Source organism: Haemaphysalis longicornis, unplaced genomic scaffold (genome assembly GCF_048455015.1).
Source record: "Haemaphysalis longicornis isolate Haplotype H1 unplaced genomic scaffold, Haemaphysalis longicornis Haplotype H1 scaffold_12, whole genome shotgun sequence".
Classification (NCBI taxonomy): domain Eukaryota; kingdom Metazoa; phylum Arthropoda; class Arachnida; order Ixodida; family Ixodidae; genus Haemaphysalis; species Haemaphysalis longicornis.
Genome location: NW_027526225.1, coordinates 70,121,169 through 70,141,638, shown reverse-complemented (window position 1 = coordinate 70,141,638; position 20,470 = coordinate 70,121,169). Strand labels below are relative to the sequence as shown.

Genomic DNA, 20,470 nt, shown 5'->3' with positions numbered 1-20,470 from the left:
CACTCGAAGGGGTTTGACGGAGACATGGCTTCCCATGGCGGCTTGGAGCTGGACCTTGGAGTAAAAAGGTAGATATAGACGAACACGATAGCGTATAAGCTAGATGCAGGAAGCGCTAATTAACGAAAGTGCCTCCTCTACCCACCGACGCTGAACAGACAACGCCTCTCGTCGCCGGAAGTGCGAGAAAGCCGCCGACCAATACCGGGATTGTTCAGTTTTGGCGCTTGTTTTGGCCGACGGCAGCTTGCCTCTGACCATGTGGTGTGTGCGTTCCCAGTGCATGTAAGCTCTTTGTGACATGGAGTCATGTTTTGTGTGCAAGCGACGCGGGTAGTATTATGATCCCGTTGTTTATGACATTGGAGCAGTTTGCTGCTTAATATGTGCTTGGTTTACTTGTGACCCCAGATCCCAACCCAAGTTGTGACCCCAGTTGTGACCCCAGATCCCAACCATGAGACAGAGATAATTAGAAGGATCAGAACGGGGTGGGGTGCATATGGCAGACATTCTCAGATAATGAATAGCAGCCTACCACTGTCGCTGAAGAAGAAAGTGTATGACAGCTGCATCTTACCGGTACTCACCTACGGGGCGGAAACTTGGAGGTTCACTAAGAGGGTTCAACTTAAATTGAGAACGACTCAGCGGGCAATGGAGCGGAAAATGATACGTGTAACATTAAGGGACAAGATGAGAGCGGAGTGGGTCAGGGAGCAAAGTGGTGTTAAAGACATATTAGTAGAGATTAAGAAAAAGAAATGGACGTGGGCAGGGCATGTAATGCGAACGCAAGACAACCGCTGGTCATTAAGGGTAACAGAGTGGATCCCTAGAGAAGGCAAGCGTTGCAGGGGGCGGCAGAAAGTTAGATGGGCAGATGAGATCAAGAAGTTTGCGGGGATAAATTGGTCACAGTTGGCACAGGACCGAGGTAATTGGAGAATAATGGGAGAGGCCTTTGCCCTGCAGTGGGCGTAGATAGGCTGGTGATGATGATGATGATGTGCTTGGTCGGTGCTGCACAAATTGGGGCTGTAAAGAGAAACAAAAAATGCGCCTAGGTAAAACAATTTAAGACCAGCTAAACTAGTGACTGTGCCGTTGACGTACGTTTGATTCGCAATTTCTGTTATCGCTTTGTTAAATTACCGAACGTTCGAATGAGCACTTGAAATGCATATTCGCACCGCAACGGCTGTACGCCCTTTCTTCTGTGTATGCACAGTGCACAAAGGACCTTTAATTACATCTTAACGTTTACTTTACACGTGAGGCCGTACATTTGCGGTGTGCGCGCTTACTTCATCTTAGTAGTCAATGGCGCAGCGTATCCAGTCATTGTGATGTGAACCGAAACACACTGGGCAAATATATTGTTCTCAGCAGAGCTATTTTTGTCCAGCATAGCGCTTTTTAAACGCATTTATTGTAAGCGAGTTGAGCGTGGACGCGGCACTGAGCAGATGCGCGAACACGAATTTGACCATGCTTCGGTAGAACGTCACTAACTCTCTACTGGAATGCATTATTGACTATATTTGCGGAGTGTTTGTGGCGGATCTCAGACTCGGCGGTAAAATTTTATCCCTTCTCAATACGATTATTTCACGGATCAATTTGAGCAAAGGGTATTAGAGAAGCTTGGCGTTAAAAAACTAAACCTAAATGCCACTCCCAGCATTTTTTCTCACAGGAAGCCACGTCAGCAGCACAAGGCACCTGCACGACGTCATTACAGACGTTTGTTCCAATAAAATATCGATTTGGTGGAAACACTTCGTTTTTGTGATATAACTTATTGTTTTCTATTGATAATCATCGTGATATCGGTTCTTTCGAATTTCTTCCGGTGTATTCATATGCTAGTGCCATGTAAAAATATGCCAGAATATATCCCAGCGAAAAACAATTGTGCACAGGTGACTCCATTAATAACGGCTGTAAACGACCGCGCCCGGTAAAAAACGTTTTGCATGATTAATTACTGTCGTAATTATTTGCATGAGGCGTATATATAAATATATATATATATATAAATATATATATATATATATATATATATATATATATATATATATATAGCGAATCAGAATAGGAAATGAGGGGCTCGTTGAAAATAACACAGAAATAAGGGTTGGCAGTCGAGAAAACCTCGGAAAGCAAAGGGGAGCATGTGGTAGATCATTGAAACAGATTAAGAATTTGGAAAGAAAGAAAGAAAGTGAAGAAAAAATGCCCGCCAGGTGGGATCCGAACCCACGACCTCCAGAATACCGGTCTGGTGCGATAACCACTACGCTACCGGCGGGGCGATTTTCCCATTCACTTTCTGGGGTACTTATGTTAGGTATGTTTGTTTCCTGTGCTTGGGGGTGGTAGCCAGCGCCATTCGGACTAATCGGGGTGAAGGGGACCTTCTTTTTAACCCCCGGGTCGTGACTCGAGTGTCTACGACATGTCCAGAGTGGTCGACCAGCTTTGAACCCTCTTAAGCTCCCTTTGGCAACAAGACTGCCAGAACAGAGGCCCTCGCTATGCATGTAGCGAATCAGAATAGGAAATGAGGGGCTCGTTGAAAATAACACAGAAATAAGGGTTGGCAGTCGAGAAAACCTCGGAAAGCAAAGGGGAGCATGTGGTAGATCATTGAAACAGATTAAGAATTTGGAAAGAAAGAAAGAAAGTGAAGAAAAAATGCCCGCCAGGTGGGATCCGAACCCACGACCTCCAGAATACCGGTCTGGTGCGATAACCACTACGCTACCGGCGGGGCGATTTTCCCATTCACTTTCTGGGGTACTTATGTTAGGTATGTTTGTTTCCTGTGCTTGGGGGTGGTAGCCAGCGCCATTCGGACTAATCGGGGTGAAGGGGACCTTCTTTTTAACCCCCGGGTCGTGACTCGAGTGTCTACGACATGTCCAGAGTGGTCGACCAGCTTTGAACCCTCTTAAGCTCCCTTTGGCAACAAGACTGCCAGAACAGAGGCCCTCGCTATGCATGTAGCGAATCAGAATAGGAAATGAGGGGCTCGTTGAAAATAACACAGAAATAAGGGTTGGCAGTCGAGAAAACCTCGGAAAGCAAAGGGGAGCATGTGGTAGATCATTGAAACAGATTAAGAATTTGGAAAGAAAGAAAGAAAGTGAAGAAAAAATGCCCGCCAGGTGGGATCCGAACCCACGACCTCCAGAATACCGGTCTGGTGCGATAACCACTACGCTACCGGCGGGGCGATTTTCCCATTCACTTTCTGGGGTACTTATGTTAGGTATGTTTGTTTCCTGTGCTTGGGGGTGGTAGCCAGCGCCATTCGGACTAATCGGGGTGAAGGGGACCTTCTTTTTAACCCCCGGGTCGTGACTCGAGTGTCTACGACATGTCTAGAGTGGTCGACCAGCTTTGAACCCTCTTAAGCTCCCTTTGGCAACAAGACTGCCAGAACAGAGGCCCTCGCTATGCATGTAGCGAATCAGAATAGGAAATGAGGGGCTCGTTGAAAATAACACAGAAATAAGGGTTGGCAGTCGAGAAAACCTCGGAAAGCAAAGGGGAGCATGTGGTAGATCATTGAAACAGATTAAGAATTTGGAAAGAAAGAAAGAAAGTGAAGAAAAAATGCCCGCCAGGTGGGATCCGAACCCACGACCTCCAGAATACCGGTCTGGTGCGATAACCACTACGCTACCGGCGGGGCGATTTTCCCATTCACTTTCTGGGGTACTTATGTTAGGTATGTTTGTTTCCTGTGCTTGGGGGTGGTAGCCAGCGCCATTCGGACTAATCGGGGTGAAGGGGACCTTCTTTTTAACCCCCGGGTCGTGACTCGAGTGTCTACGACATGTCCAGAGTGGTCGACCAGCTTTGAACCCTCTTAAGCTCCCTTTGGCAACAAGACTGCCAGAACAGAGGCCCTCGCTATGCATGTAGCGAATCAGAATAGGAAATGAGGGGCTCGTTGAAAATAACACAGAAATAAGGGTTGGCAGTCGAGAAAACCTCGGAAAGCAAAGGGGAGCATGTGGTAGATCATTGAAACAGATTAAGAATTTGGAAAGAAAGAAAGAAAGTGAAGAAAAAATGCCCGCCAGGTGGGATCCGAACCCACGACCTCCAGAATACCGGTCTGGTGCGATAACCACTACGCTACCGGCGGGGCGATTTTCCCATTCACTTTCTGGGGTACTTATGTTAGGTATGTTTGTTTCCTGTGCTTGGGGGTGGTAGCCAGCGCCATTCGGACTAATCGGGGTGAAGGGGACCTTCTTTTTAACCCCCGGGTCGTGACTCGAGTGTCTACGACATGTCCAGAGTGGTCGACCAGCTTTGAACCCTCTTAAGCTCCCTTTGGCAACAAGACTGCCAGAACAGAGGCCCTCGCTATGCATGTAGCGAATCAGAATAGGAAATGAGGGGCTCGTTGAAAATAACACAGAAATAAGGGTTGGCAGTCGAGAAAACCTCGGAAAGCAAAGGGGAGCATGTGGTAGATCATTGAAACAGATTAAGAATTTGGAAAGAAAGAAAGAAAGTGAAGAAAAAATGCCCGCCAGGTGGGATCCGAACCCACGACCTCCAGAATACCGGTCTGGTGCGATAACCACTACGCTACCGGCGGGGCGATTTTCCCATTCACTTTCTGGGGTACTTATGTTAGGTATGTTTGTTTCCTGTGCTTGGGGGTGGTAGCCAGCGCCATTCGGACTAATCGGGGTGAAGGGGACCTTCTTTTTAACCCCCGGGTCGTGACTCGAGTGTCTACGACATGTCCAGAGTGGTCGACCAGCTTTGAACCCTCTTAAGCTCCCTTTGGCAACAAGACTGCCAGAACAGAGGCCCTCGCTATGCATGTAGCGAATCAGAATAGGAAATGAGGGGCTCGTTGAAAATAACACAGAAATAAGGGTTGGCAGTCGAGAAAACCTCGGAAAGCAAAGGGGAGCATGTGGTAGATCATTGAAACAGATTAAGAATTTGGAAAGAAAGAAAGAAAGTGAAGAAAAAATGCCCGCCAGGTGGGATCCGAACCCACGACCTCCAGAATACCGGTCTGGTGCGATAACCACTACGCTACCGGCGGGGCGATTTTCCCATTCACTTTCTGGGGTACTTATGTTAGGTATGTTTGTTTCCTGTGCTTGGGGGTGGTAGCCAGCGCCATTCGGACTAATCGGGGTGAAGGGGACCTTCTTTTTAACCCCCGGGTCGTGACTCGAGTGTCTACGACATGTCCAGAGTGGTCGACCAGCTTTGAACCCTCTTAAGCTCCCTTTGGCAACAAGACTGCCAGAACAGAGGCCCTCGCTATGCATGTAGCGAATCAGAATAGGAAATGAGGGGCTCGTTGAAAATAACACAGAAATAAGGGTTGGCAGTCGAGAAAACCTCGGAAAGCAAAGGGGAGCATGTGGTAGATCATTGAAACAGATTAAGAATTTGGAAAGAAAGAAAGAAAGTGAAGAAAAAATGCCCGCCAGGTGGGATCCGAACCCACGACCTCCAGAATACCGGTCTGGTGCGATAACCACTACGCTACCGGCGGGGCGATTTTCCCATTCACTTTCTGGGGTACTTATGTTAGGTATGTTTGTTTCCTGTGCTTGGGGGTGGTAGCCAGCGCCATTCGGACTAATCGGGGTGAAGGGGACCTTCTTTTTAACCCCCGGGTCGTGACTCGAGTGTCTACGACATGTCCAGAGTGGTCGACCAGCTTTGAACCCTCTTAAGCTCCCTTTGGCAACAAGACTGCCAGAACAGAGGCCCTCGCTATGCATGTAGCGAATCAGAATAGGAAATGAGGGGCTCGTTGAAAATAACACAGAAATAAGGGTTGGCAGTCGAGAAAACCTCGGAAAGCAAAGGGGAGCATGTGGTAGATCATTGAAACAGATTAAGAATTTGGAAAGAAAGAAAGAAAGTGAAGAAAAAATGCCCGCCAGGTGGGATCCGAACCCACGACCTCCAGAATACCGGTCTGGTGCGATAACCACTACGCTACCGGCGGGGCGATTTTCCCATTCACTTTCTGGGGTACTTATGTTAGGTATGTTTGTTTCCTGTGCTTGGGGGTGGTAGCCAGCGCCATTCGGACTAATCGGGGTGAAGGGGACCTTCTTTTTAACCCCCGGGTCGTGACTCGAGTGTCTACGACATGTCCAGAGTGGTCGACCAGCTTTGAACCCTCTTAAGCTCCCTTTGGCAACAAGACTGCCAGAACAGAGGCCCTCGCTATGCATGTAGCGAATCAGAATAGGAAATGAGGGGCTCGTTGAAAATAACACAGAAATAAGGGTTGGCAGTCGAGAAAACCTCGGAAAGCAAAGGGGAGCATGTGGTAGATCATTGAAACAGATTAAGAATTTGGAAAGAAAGAAAGAAAGAAAGTGAAGAAAAAATGCCCGCCAGGTGGGATCCGAACCCACGACCTCCAGAATACCGGTCTGGTGCGATAACCACTACGCTACCGGCGGGGCGATTTTCCCATTCACTTTCTGGGGTACTTATGTTAGGTATGTTTGTTTCCTGTGCTTGGGGGTGGTAGCCAGCGCCATTCGGACTAATCGGGGTGAAGGGGACCTTCTTTTTAACCCCCGGGTCGTGACTCGAGTGTCTACGACATGTCCAGAGTGGTCGACCAGCTTTGAACCCTCTTAAGCTCCCTTTGGCAACAAGACTGCCAGAACAGAGGCCCTCGCTATGCATGTAGCGAATCAGAATAGGAAATGAGGGGCTCGTTGAAAATAACACAGAAATAAGGGTTGGCAGTCGAGAAAACCTCGGAAAGCAAAGGGGAGCATGTGGTAGATCATTGAAACAGATTAAGAATTTGGAAAGAAAGAAAGAAAGTGAAGAAAAAATGCCCGCCAGGTGGGATCCGAACCCACGACCTCCAGAATACCGGTCTGGTGCGATAACCACTACGCTACCGGCGGGGCGATTTTCCCATTCACTTTCTGGGGTACTTATGTTAGGTATGTTTGTTTCCTGTGCTTGGGGGTGGTAGCCAGCGCCATTCGGACTAATCGGGGTGAAGGGGACCTTCTTTTTAACCCCCGGGTCGTGACTCGAGTGTCTACGACATGTCCAGAGTGGTCGACCAGCTTTGAACCCTCTTAAGCTCCCTTTGGCAACAAGACTGCCAGAACAGAGGCCCTCGCTATGCATGTAGCGAATCAGAATAGGAAATGAGGGGCTCGTTGAAAATAACACAGAAATAAGGGTTGGCAGTCGAGAAAACCTCGGAAAGCAAAGGGGAGCATGTGGTAGATCATTGAAACAGATTAAGAATTTGGAAAGAAAGAAAGAAAGTGAAGAAAAAATGCCCGCCAGGTGGGATCCGAACCCACGACCTCCAGAATACCGGTCTGGTGCGATAACCACTACGCTACCGGCGGGGCGATTTTCCCATTCACTTTCTGGGGTACTTATGTTAGGTATGTTTGTTTCCTGTGCTTGGGGGTGGTAGCCAGCGCCATTCGGACTAATCGGGGTGAAGGGGACCTTCTTTTTAACCCCCGGGTCGTGACTCGAGTGTCTACGACATGTCCAGAGTGGTCGACCAGCTTTGAACCCTCTTAAGCTCCCTTTGGCAACAAGACTGCCAGAACAGAGGCCCTCGCTATGCATGTAGCGAATCAGAATAGGAAATGAGGGGCTCGTTGAAAATAACACAGAAATAAGGGTTGGCAGTCGAGAAAACCTCGGAAAGCAAAGGGGAGCATGTGGTAGATCATTGAAACAGATTAAGAATTTGGAAAGAAAGAAAGAAAGTGAAGAAAAAATGCCCGCCAGGTGGGATCCGAACCCACGACCTCCAGAATACCGGTCTGGTGCGATAACCACTACGCTACCGGCGGGGCGATTTTCCCATTCACTTTCTGGGGTACTTATGTTAGGTATGTTTGTTTCCTGTGCTTGGGGGTGGTAGCCAGCGCCATTCGGACTAATCGGGGTGAAGGGGACCTTCTTTTTAACCCCCGGGTCGTGACTCGAGTGTCTACGACATGTCCAGAGTGGTCGACCAGCTTTGAACCCTCTTAAGCTCCCTTTGGCAACAAGACTGCCAGAACAGAGGCCCTCGCTATGCATGTAGCGAATCAGAATAGGAAATGAGGGGCTCGTTGAAAATAACACAGAAATAAGGGTTGGCAGTCGAGAAAACCTCGGAAAGCAAAGGGGAGCATGTGGTAGATCATTGAAACAGATTAAGAATTTGGAAAGAAAGAAAGAAAGTGAAGAAAAAATGCCCGCCAGGTGGGATCCGAACCCACGACCTCCAGAATACCGGTCTGGTGCGATAACCACTACGCTACCGGCGGGGCGATTTTCCCATTCACTTTCTGGGGTACTTATGTTAGGTATGTTTGTTTCCTGTGCTTGGGGGTGGTAGCCAGCGCCATTCGGACTAATCGGGGTGAAGGGGACCTTCTTTTTAACCCCCGGGTCGTGACTCGAGTGTCTACGACATGTCCAGAGTGGTCGACCAGCTTTGAACCCTCTTAAGCTCCCTTTGGCAACAAGACTGCCAGAACAGAGGCCCTCGCTATGCATGTAGCGAATCAGAATAGGAAATGAGGGGCTCGTTGAAAATAACACAGAAATAAGGGTTGGCAGTCGAGAAAACCTCGGAAAGCAAAGGGGAGCATGTGGTAGATCATTGAAACAGATTAAGAATTTGGAAAGAAAGAAAGAAAGTCCGAAAGTCCGAATGGCGCTGGCTACCACCCCCAAGCACAGGAAACAAACATACCTAACATAAGTACCCCAGAAAGTGAATGGGAAAATCGCCCCGCCGGTAGCGTAGTGGTTATCGCACCAGACCGGTATTCTGGAGGTCGTGGGTTCGGATCCCACCTGGCGGGCATTTTTTCTTCACTTTCTTTCTTTCTTTCCAAATTCTTAATCTGTTTCAATGATCTACCACATGCTCCCCTTTGCTTTCCGAGGTTTTCTCGACTGCCAACCCTTATTTCTGTGTTATTTTCAACGAGCCCCTCATTTCCTATTCTGATTCGCTACATGCATAGCGAGGGCCTCTGTTCTGGCAGTCTTGTTGCCAAAGGGAGCTTAAGAGGGTTCAAAGCTGGTCGACCACTCTGGACATGTCGTAGACACTCGAGTCACGACCCGGGGGTTAAAAAGAAGGTCCCCTTCACCCCGATTAGTCCGAATGGCGCTGGCTACCACCCCCAAGCACAGGAAACAAACATACCTAACATAAGTACCCCAGAAAGTGAATGGGAAAATCGCCCCGCCGGTAGCGTAGTGGTTATCGCACCAGACCGGTATTCTGGAGGTCGTGGGTTCGGATCCCACCTGGCGGGCATTTTTTCTTCACTTTCTTTCTTTCTTTCCAAATTCTTAATCTGTTTCAATGATCTACCACATGCTCCCCTTTGCTTTCCGAGGTTTTCTCGACTGCCAACCCTTATTTCTGTGTTATTTTCAACGAGCCCCTCATTTCCTATTCTGATTCGCTACATGCATAGCGAGGGCCTCTGTTCTGGCAGTCTTGTTGCCAAAGGGAGCTTAAGAGGGTTCAAAGCTGGTCGACCACTCTGGACATGTCGTAGACACTCGAGTCACGACCCGGGGGTTAAAAAGAAGGTCCCCTTCACCCCGATTAGTCCGAATGGCGCTGGCTACCACCCCCAAGCACAGGAAACAAACATACCTAACATAAGTACCCCAGAAAGTGAATGGGAAAATCGCCCCGCCGGTAGCGTAGTGGTTATCGCACCAGACCGGTATTCTGGAGGTCGTGGGTTCGGATCCCACCTGGCGGGCATTTTTTCTTCACTTTCTTTCTTTCTTTCCAAATTCTTAATCTGTTTCAATGATCTACCACATGCTCCCCTTTGCTTTCCGAGGTTTTCTCGACTGCCAACCCTTATTTCTGTGTTATTTTCAACGAGCCCCTCATTTCCTATTCTGATTCGCTACATGCATAGCGAGGGCCTCTGTTCTGGCAGTCTTGTTGCCAAAGGGAGCTTAAGAGGGTTCAAAGCTGGTCGACCACTCTGGACATGTCGTAGACACTCGAGTCACGACCCGGGGGTTAAAAAGAAGGTCCCCTTCACCCCGATTAGTCCGAATGGCGCTGGCTACCACCCCCAAGCACAGGAAACAAACATACCTAACATAAGTACCCCAGAAAGTGAATGGGAAAATCGCCCCGCCGGTAGCGTAGTGGTTATCGCACCAGACCGGTATTCTGGAGGTCGTGGGTTCGGATCCCACCTGGCGGGCATTTTTTCTTCACTTTCTTTCTTTCTTTCCAAATTCTTAATCTGTTTCAATGATCTACCACATGCTCCCCTTTGCTTTCCGAGGTTTTCTCGACTGCCAACCCTTATTTCTGTGTTATTTTCAACGAGCCCCTCATTTCCTATTCTGATTCGCTACATGCATAGCGAGGGCCTCTGTTCTGGCAGTCTTGTTGCCAAAGGGAGCTTAAGAGGGTTCAAAGCTGGTCGACCACTCTGGACATGTCGTAGACACTCGAGTCACGACCCGGGGGTTAAAAAGAAGGTCCCCTTCACCCCGATTAGTCCGAATGGCGCTGGCTACCACCCCCAAGCACAGGAAACAAACATACCTAACATAAGTACCCCAGAAAGTGAATGGGAAAATCGCCCCGCCGGTAGCGTAGTGGTTATCGCACCAGACCGGTATTCTGGAGGTCGTGGGTTCGGATCCCACCTGGCGGGCATTTTTTCTTCACTTTCTTTCTTTCTTTCCAAATTCTTAATCTGTTTCAATGATCTACCACATGCTCCCCTTTGCTTTCCGAGGTTTTCTCGACTGCCAACCCTTATTTCTGTGTTATTTTCAACGAGCCCCTCATTTCCTATTCTGATTCGCTACATGCATAGCGAGGGCCTCTGTTCTGGCAGTCTTGTTGCCAAAGGGAGCTTAAGAGGGTTCAAAGCTGGTCGACCACTCTGGACATGTCGTAGACACTCGAGTCACGACCCGGGGGTTAAAAAGAAGGTCCCCTTCACCCCGATTAGTCCGAATGGCGCTGGCTACCACCCCCAAGCACAGGAAACAAACATACCTAACATAAGTACCCCAGAAAGTGAATGGGAAAATCGCCCCGCCGGTAGCGTAGTGGTTATCGCACCAGACCGGTATTCTGGAGGTCGTGGGTTCGGATCCCACCTGGCGGGCATTTTTTCTTCACTTTCTTTCTTTCTTTCCAAATTCTTAATCTGTTTCAATGATCTACCACATGCTCCCCTTTGCTTTCCGAGGTTTTCTCGACTGCCAACCCTTATTTCTGTGTTATTTTCAACGAGCCCCTCATTTCCTATTCTGATTCGCTACATGCATAGCGAGGGCCTCTGTTCTGGCAGTCTTGTTGCCAAAGGGAGCTTAAGAGGGTTCAAAGCTGGTCGACCACTCTGGACATGTCGTAGACACTCGAGTCACGACCCGGGGGTTAAAAAGAAGGTCCCCTTCACCCCGATTAGTCCGAATGGCGCTGGCTACCACCCCCAAGCACAGGAAACAAACATACCTAACATAAGTACCCCAGAAAGTGAATGGGAAAATCGCCCCGCCGGTAGCGTAGTGGTTATCGCACCAGACCGGTATTCTGGAGGTCGTGGGTTCGGATCCCACCTGGCGGGCATTTTTTCTTCACTTTCTTTCTTTCTTTCTTTCCAAATTCTTAATCTGTTTCAATGATCTACCACATGCTCCCCTTTGCTTTCCGAGGTTTTCTCGACTGCCAACCCTTATTTCTGTGTTATTTTCAACGAGCCCCTCATTTCCTATTCTGATTCGCTACATGCATAGCGAGGGCCTCTGTTCTGGCAGTCTTGTTGCCAAAGGGAGCTTAAGAGGGTTCAAAGCTGGTCGACCACTCTGGACATGTCGTAGACACTCGAGTCACGACCCGGGGGTTAAAAAGAAGGTCCCCTTCACCCCGATTAGTCCGAATGGCGCTGGCTACCACCCCCAAGCACAGGAAACAAACATACCTAACATAAGTACCCCAGAAAGTGAATGGGAAAATCGCCCCGCCGGTAGCGTAGTGGTTATCGCACCAGACCGGTATTCTGGAGGTCGTGGGTTCGGATCCCACCTGGCGGGCATTTTTTCTTCACTTTCTTTCTTTCTTTCCAAATTCTTAATCTGTTTCAATGATCTACCACATGCTCCCCTTTGCTTTCCGAGGTTTTCTCGACTGCCAACCCTTATTTCTGTGTTATTTTCAACGAGCCCCTCATTTCCTATTCTGATTCGCTACATGCATAGCGAGGGCCTCTGTTCTGGCAGTCTTGTTGCCAAAGGGAGCTTAAGAGGGTTCAAAGCTGGTCGACCACTCTGGACATGTCGTAGACACTCGAGTCACGACCCGGGGGTTAAAAAGAAGGTCCCCTTCACCCCGATTAGTCCGAATGGCGCTGGCTACCACCCCCAAGCACAGGAAACAAACATACCTAACATAAGTACCCCAGAAAGTGAATGGGAAAATCGCCCCGCCGGTAGCGTAGTGGTTATCGCACCAGACCGGTATTCTGGAGGTCGTGGGTTCGGATCCCACCTGGCGGGCATTTTTTCTTCACTTTCTTTCTTTCTTTCCAAATTCTTAATCTGTTTCAATGATCTACCACATGCTCCCCTTTGCTTTCCGAGGTTTTCTCGACTGCCAACCCTTATTTCTGTGTTATATATATATATATATATATAATGAACCGAACTGAACCGGTATTTTTGCCGGAACTGAACACGAACCCGAACGGTTATTTTTTGAGCACGCTGAACCCGAACCGGAACGGAACCGAAAAAAAGAAAAAATGGTTACCGGTTCATGCCGAAACGGTTGGACCCTCCGTTGTTGATATTGCACAGGCCTTTTTTCTTTCACGTACCCTCAACTTCGTACCCACTCGCGCAATTTCCCCTCCAGACAATTTAACATTATCATGCTCTATCTAACAACAGGGGAGATGAACGAGCACCAATGTAGCAACGGTCTGTTGCTGCTGGAAGCGCGAGCGTAGTGCAAGCCGACCAAATGAAATGTCATTCTCGGAAGCTTGCAGGGGATATAAAATGACTTTGCCCTTCCATAGCTGCGACTTTATTGGAGCAATCAGGCTGCAGGAGTGCTCCGCTGCGCCACAGCGAAAGCCCACACCCCGATGTGTGCAAACGTTTTGCATTTCATAATTTGTTTAAAAGGTCGGACACCTGCAAATTATTAACACTTGACAAGTGTAACCGCAGGAGCTGCTCATTGGCTAAGCCGTTTGCTGCTGACCACAAGTGGCCCCGATCTCCCTTCCCCACGACCGTTTTTTCTGAAATAGATGGAAATCGAGAACAAATGTGTATCGAGATTTTGATCCACGTTTAATATCACCAGCTGGTTAAAATAAGTCTGCCGGCCTGGAACATAGGCTGCGCCTCGGAGCAGAGATATAGCACGGGGCATTAAAATGCGCCCGTTTTTTTAAACGTGTTTACGCGGAAAACAACAAAAAGGAAAGGCGAATCACGTTGTTTTAACATATTACGCAAAAAGTAAGTAAAACCGAATAAGTAAAAAAAGCACCAAAAGTGGATATTGCTCTATTCTTTTCGCTGCCTCTCACAACCAAACTTGTCATCAATGCGGAGGAAGTCAAAAGGAAGGACAGTACAGTGGGCAAGTTTCGTTTTTTTACATATACAAAACAAAACAGATATGTCAGGGTAAACTGCTAAGGGGCGAACTTAATCTCTTGGCAACAAACTGCAGCCCTCGACCTTGTCTCGGAAGCAGAAACGGTAATAAAGCAGATGACACGTGCAGAGAGGCAGGCTGGTACCTCACACTGCCCCATTCGCCCAGCGATCATCTTCTCTGCTTGTTTTGCAGTTTTGTCTCTTTCAGATCTGCGTTTTTTCGAAGGTGCACTTGTACTGACTGCCCAACTCGCGACATTACTTTTACTGCTACTCGTTCCGGAGGGGAGTACTGCTGTGGACGAATTAAAGAGCGTCTACCCAAAAGAGTCCCATCTCATGCTCCGCGCATAAAATTTCCCTTTCATTTTGTAACAGCATAATCTGTTATAAGATTCCGCAATGTAGCACACGGACCGATAGCCGGTGGTCAGGTGGTACGACGACATACTGACTGTAATGCACACATCCGGCACAGCTATCGCAAAAAGAATTGCAGTGGTCTGAGCAATAATGCAGTGACTAAGCGTTAACTAAAGCTTACTTTTGACAAAAATGTGGCTAACACATTCGATAAGCTGGCCGCTAACAAATTATTCAAAGTGACCAAATAATCTAATTCATTGGTAGTATTTATGTGCCTGTCGTAGGATTTTTCTGTTTTGTTAAAAATAAAATGTGCGCCATTGTTATTAGGCGCTGCTATTCGAACGCACCAGTACGCAGGTGTAAGTTTAAGGCGTGATGGGCGATTCCATAGCGACGATTGCGATTTCAACAAAAAAGGAAAGGGCAGAAAATACATTCTACCGTCATATCTCTTGGCGGTGGCTTTGTGAATAGTCGCTAGGACAACGTAAAGTCTGGGCGAGAAAGTAGGTGGCAAATCGTTGCCACTTCATCTGTTTTTCTAATATCCCGTAATTGTTCAAAGTTTGCTTCGCAATTCCGCCAATGACCTTGGGAACAGCAGCATTTTGAATTTTTGCTTCTATTTGAATTTGATTGTCGTTTTAAACTACTGAATGTTTTTTTCTAATTTCAGTGATAATTCAACCCAACGAACCAGTTCGCGAACCGGTTCGGTACGTGATTTTGTCGAACCGGAACTGAACCTGAACGAAATGATTTCGCCTGAACCAGAACCGTAACCGAACCGGTATGTTTTTCGGTTCGCCACACTGATATATATATATATATATATATATATATATATATATATATATATATATATATATATATATACCGTAGAGCGAACAGACGAACGGGTAACAAACAAACTTTATTGACGTTTCGGCCTGGGACAGGCCTTCGTCAGGCCTGTCGAAGGCCTGTCTGACGAAGGCCTGTTCTGACGAAGGCCTGTCCCAGGCCGAAACGTCAATAAAGTTTGTTTGTTCCCGTTCGTCTGTTCGCTCTACGGTATTTTCACCGGGCCCATTGCATCATCTTGTGACGTATATATATATATATATATATATATATATATATATATATATATTGTAACGACAAGACGAGGAAGTGGACTGTGCAGCCTATTGTGATGGGCATCTTACACCGACGAAGACGAAGACGGTTGGCGTGGGGTATCGCTCGTGCTGTGATGGCCGACTTGTAAATAGCCTGCATCTCTTTCTGTAAATAGATCGCTTCAGCATCGACCATGGTTCATGTCATCCGTCCTACCGCCACGTAACATGTTTTGGTGGAGGTTGCGGTTCTGATCCCCTTCGTAGACCTCCAGCTACGCCCGTCTCGGTTTCTGAAGCGACCACCTCAAGGATCAAGGATCGCGTCGGTCCGCCCCAGCCCCGGTGAGCCATTGGCCTGCGCATTCCCCAGCCCGGTGTCCCCTGCCCGTGATCCGACGAGACCAGCCGACCTGACTTGCCGCGACGAGACCATAAGCCGACGACATTCCCCTGCCCAGTTCTCCGGCGCGATTCCAAGAGCTTGAGGTTCCTTCGTGGCGTCGGCGGCATCGCTGTTCTGGGGCCCATCTTCATGGACCGATCAGCCTGTGCAGTGGCGGCAAGGACTTCACTATTTATATTCATTTCATCATCACCGCACGGGTTCATCGACTGTGATCTCGACCGGGACGGTCTTTTTGGATGGCGGGGGGATATGTAACGACAAGACGAGGAAGTGGACTGTGCAGCCTATTGTGATGGGCATCTTACACCGACGAAGACGAAGACGGTTGGCGTGGGGTATCGCTCGTGCTGTGATGGCCGACTTGTAAATAGCCTGCATCTCTTTCTGTAAATAGATCGCTTCAGCATCGACCATGGTTCATGTCATCCGTCCTACCGCCACTTAACATATATATATATATATATATATATATATATATATATATATATATATACAACCGCATGCTAGACAACGGTAAACTTAAAACTAAAACCACGCTTTTTAGAAAACCAACAGACAGGCAGCAGCACCTAGATTATAATAGCCATCACCCGAGACACTGCCAGCAAGGGATCTTTGTAGGACAAGCCACCAGGCTTAGAAGAGTATGCAGTGATGCCAGGGACTACGTAAAGCATCTAGACGAACTCATGTCCACCCTTGTGAACCGAAACCACCCCAAAAACTCGCTCGATCAGGTGTACCAACGTGCATCTAATCTCAAAAGGGATGACGTGCTCAACAAACAGCGACAAAACTAAAGCGCTAGGTCGCCTGCCCTAATAACTAAATTTTCAAACGCCCTCCCAAACGTAAACAATATACTGCGGAAGTACTACCCCATTTTAGCCAGCAACGACCGACTTAAAATGACGTTCCCGGAAGCACCAAGGATTACCTACCGGAGAAATAGGAATCTAAAAGATATTTTAGTGCAGGCTAAAACAGGGCCTTCAAAGCAACCAGTCATAGGCAGCTGCTCCCGTCTCAGATGGAAGACTTGCAGGCACCTGCAGACAGACTGCATTGTAAAAATCGGAGCCAGTACTTAATTATGACCACAAGATTAATTCAAGTTTTACGTGCACTTCATCCAACATTGTGTATATGTTGGAATGCTCAATGTGCCACAAACAGTACATAGGCGAAACGAGTCAACCTATGAGCCTACATCTTAACGGCCGCCGGGCAGATACTCTTAGCAAATCCTCCAAAGCTGTAGCGCAGCATTTCAACCAACCAGGCCACAATTTTGATTACCTTAAGTTGTATATACTTCAGCCAAACTTTAAGTCTCCTAGGGACAGAAAATAGCGAGAATCCTATTTAATTCACAAATTCAACTCCATGGAAGCTGCTGGAATTAATGCGTCTAGGGGCAACATGGAATCCTTGCGATATTCGCAGGGAATACAGCATTAGGCATTGTCTTGCATATACATTATCCAAAAGCTATGACCCCTCCTTCTGCTCTTTACTTTGTCACCTAATTTATTTTGTTTTCATTCCTTAGCTTCCAGTTCAGTACGCGCCCGCATCCCTCCAACGTTTTCTGTAGAATTTCATTTTATTTCTATTTTTTGCTCCGCTTTGTCTTATGCCCCGTACGTCACTGTAACTTTATCTTTTCGTTTTGAGTTTCAGGACAGGCCTGTTCCAGGAATGTTGCTGTTGGCGGCACTTGTCACTTCAGTTGTGGGGTTATTGGTTTTTCTTTTGTGTGTGTGTTTGTGTAGTTTTCCACCCTGTTTTTCGTTTTTTCCTGGACCTAGTTATTCCCCCCTTCTGTACCTTTTCTTTTGACCTGAGGCTTGCAGATAGTTTCTGATAAGGACTCCTCTCACCGCCTGTTCTGCTTCCGACGTTTCTGAGAACCTTTCGGTATGCCGTGCGGCGGGGCAACAAACTACCTCTCAACCTTTCTTTCCAAGCATTTCCCGGAATATCAACCCCCGGCTGACTTCCCTCTGACCTACTTCGCGGCTCAAACTATACAACCTTCTTTCCCCCTCAATATCTCCCCCGACATACTCCCAAACCAATCCGCTTTCTCCATTCCACTTTCTTCTCTCCTCTCACCTGGGGACCTACCCCTATATAAAGCGGGCCAGCTAGGCGAGAGCTTGCCCTGATGAAGGCAAGTCTCTTTGCTGAAACGTTGGCAACAATCGTGGTTTTTACCTTGTTCAAAGTTTTCTTTTCTTGTGTTTTCTACCATCTTCAAAGTTTTACTGCTCCCTCGATATATATATATATATATATATATATATATATATATATATATATATATATATGGAAATATGAGTTGACAGTCAAGAAAACCTCCGAAAGCAAAGGGGAGGATGTGGTAGGTCATTGAAACAGATAAAGAATTTGGAAAGAAAGAAAGAAAGTGGAGAAATACCTTTACATAAATACCCTAGAAAGTGGTGGGGGAAATCGCCCCGCCGGTAGCGTAGTGGTTGTCGCACCAGACCGGTATTCTGGAGGTCGTGGGTTCGGATCCCACCTGGCGGGCATTTTTCTCCACTTTCTTTCTTTCCAAATTCTTTATCTGTTTCAATGACCTACCACATCCTCCCCTTTCCTTTCCGAGGTTTTCTTGACTGCCAACTCTTATTTCTGCGTTATTTTCAACGAGCCCCTCATTCCCCATTCTGATACGATACATGCATAGCGAGGGCCTCTGTTCTGGCAGTCTTTGTGCCATAGGAAGCTTAAGAGTGTTCAACGCTGGTCGACCACTCTTGACATGCCGTAGACACTCGAGTCACGGCCCGGGGGTTAAAAAGAAGGTCCCCTTCACCCCGAGAAGTCCGAGTGGCGCTGGCTACCACCCCCAAGCACAGGAAACAAAAATGCCTTAACATAAATACCCTAGAAAGTGGAGGGGAAAATCGCCCCGCCGGTAGCGTAGTGGTTATCGCACCAGACCGGTATTCTGGAGGTTGTGGGCTCGGATCTCACCTGGCGGGCATTTTTTCTCAACTTTCTTTCTTTCCAAATTGTTTATCTATTTCAATGACCTACCACATCCTCCCCTTTCCTTTCCGAGGTTTTCTTGACTGCCAACTTTTATTTCTGTGTTTTTTTTCAACGAGCCCCTCATTCCCCATTCTGATTCGATACATGCATAGCGAGGGCCTCGGTTCTGGCAGTCTTGGTGCAATAGGAAGCTTAAGAGGGTTCAACGCTGGTCGACCTATCTGGACATGTCGTAGACACTCGAGTCACAGCCCGGAGGTTAAGAAGGTCCCCTTCACCCCGAGTAGTCCGAGTGGCGCTGGCTACGATCCCCAAGCACAGGAAACAAAAATACCTTAACATAAATACCCTAGAAAGTGGAGGGGAATATCGCCCCGCCGGTAGCGTAGTGATTATCGCACCAGACTGATATTCTTGAGGTCGTGGGTTCGGATACCACCTGGCGGGAATTTTTCTTCACTTTCTTTCTTTCCAAATTCTTTATCTTTTTCAATGACCTACCACATCCTCCCCGTTGCTTTCCGAGGTTTTGTTACTCATTCCCCATTCTGGTTCGCTAAACATTATATATATATATATATATATATATATATATATATATATATATATATATATATATATATATATATATATATATATATATATATATATATATATATATAGGGTTTGGGAATGAGGGGCGCGTTAGGAAATACAAAAAGAAATGCCGGCAGTCTACAACGCCAAAGAAGGCATAGGGGAATGGTTAGACTATTTTTACGGTTAGTAGTGACGTTACATTATTATTTTTCATTAATTACGTGAGAAAGAAAGAAAGAAAAACACGCGCCCATAGTGGGGACCGAACCCACGCCTTTCGATTAGATCTCGAATGCCTTACCAATTCGGCTATCTGGGCGACTGTGTTCTCCTTCACTTTCTGGGGTATTTATATTTTCTACAACTATATCTGACGCTTGAGGGCGGTAGCCAGCGCTACTCAGACTACACGGGGAGAAGGCGACCTTCTTTTCAACCCCGGGGCGTGACGCGAACGTCTACAGCCTGTCAAAAGCGGGTCACTGGCGGGAAAACCTCTTATGCTACCTTGGCATCAAGACTGCCAGAACCGAGGCCCTCACTAAGCTTTCGCACGATAATAGGGTTTGGAAATGAGGGGCTCGTTAGGAAATACAGAAAGAAATGCCGGCAGTATACAACGCCAAAAAAGCCATAGGGGAATGGTTAGACTATTTTTTACTATTTTTATGCCAAGGTAGCATAAGAGGTTTTCCCGCCAGTGACCCGCTTATGACAGGCTGTAGACGCTCGCGTCACGCCCCGGGGGTTGAAAAGAAGGTCCGCTTTTCCCTGTGTAGTCTGAGTGGCGCTGGCTACCACCCTCAAGCGTCAGATACAGTTGTAGAAAATATAAATACCCCAGAAAGTGAAGGAGAACACAGTCGCCCAGATAGCCGAATTGGTAAGGCATTCGAGATTTAATCGAAAGGCGTGGGTTCGGTCCCCACTCTGGGCGCGTTTTTTTTATTTCATTCTTTCTAACGTAATTAATAATAAAACAATAATATTGTAACGTCAGTAACCGTAAAAAATAGTCTAACCATTCCCGTATGCCTTCTTTGGCGTTGTAGACTGCCGGCATTTCTTTCTGTATATATATATATATATATATATATATTTACCTAGAGTGATCCGATCTCTGGTTCGTATGAGAAATAAGAGGCTAAGAGGCCACAAATCTGTAATTTCAGTTTACCCGGTCGATTGATCGCAGTTGTCTCTAGTGACTATTCTCACAATTCTACGTTTTTTACGCGGTTCGCACATGAACGTACGGCCGCACGTGCAGTTTAGTGTATCCGGCTGCGAAGTCGGGGAAGCA

At 47.3% G+C, this 20,470-nt stretch overlaps 1 non-coding gene across 1 annotated transcript; it reads left to right on the top strand.

Moving 5' to 3' along the window:
• The first annotated feature begins 20,032 nt into the window (after nt 1-20,032).
• Nucleotides 20,033-20,104, top strand: Trnak-uuu (transfer RNA lysine (anticodon UUU)). Its single transcript has one exon. It is a non-coding gene; the product is annotated as a tRNA-Lys (tRNA).
• Nucleotides 20,105-20,470: the final 366 nt, after the last annotated feature.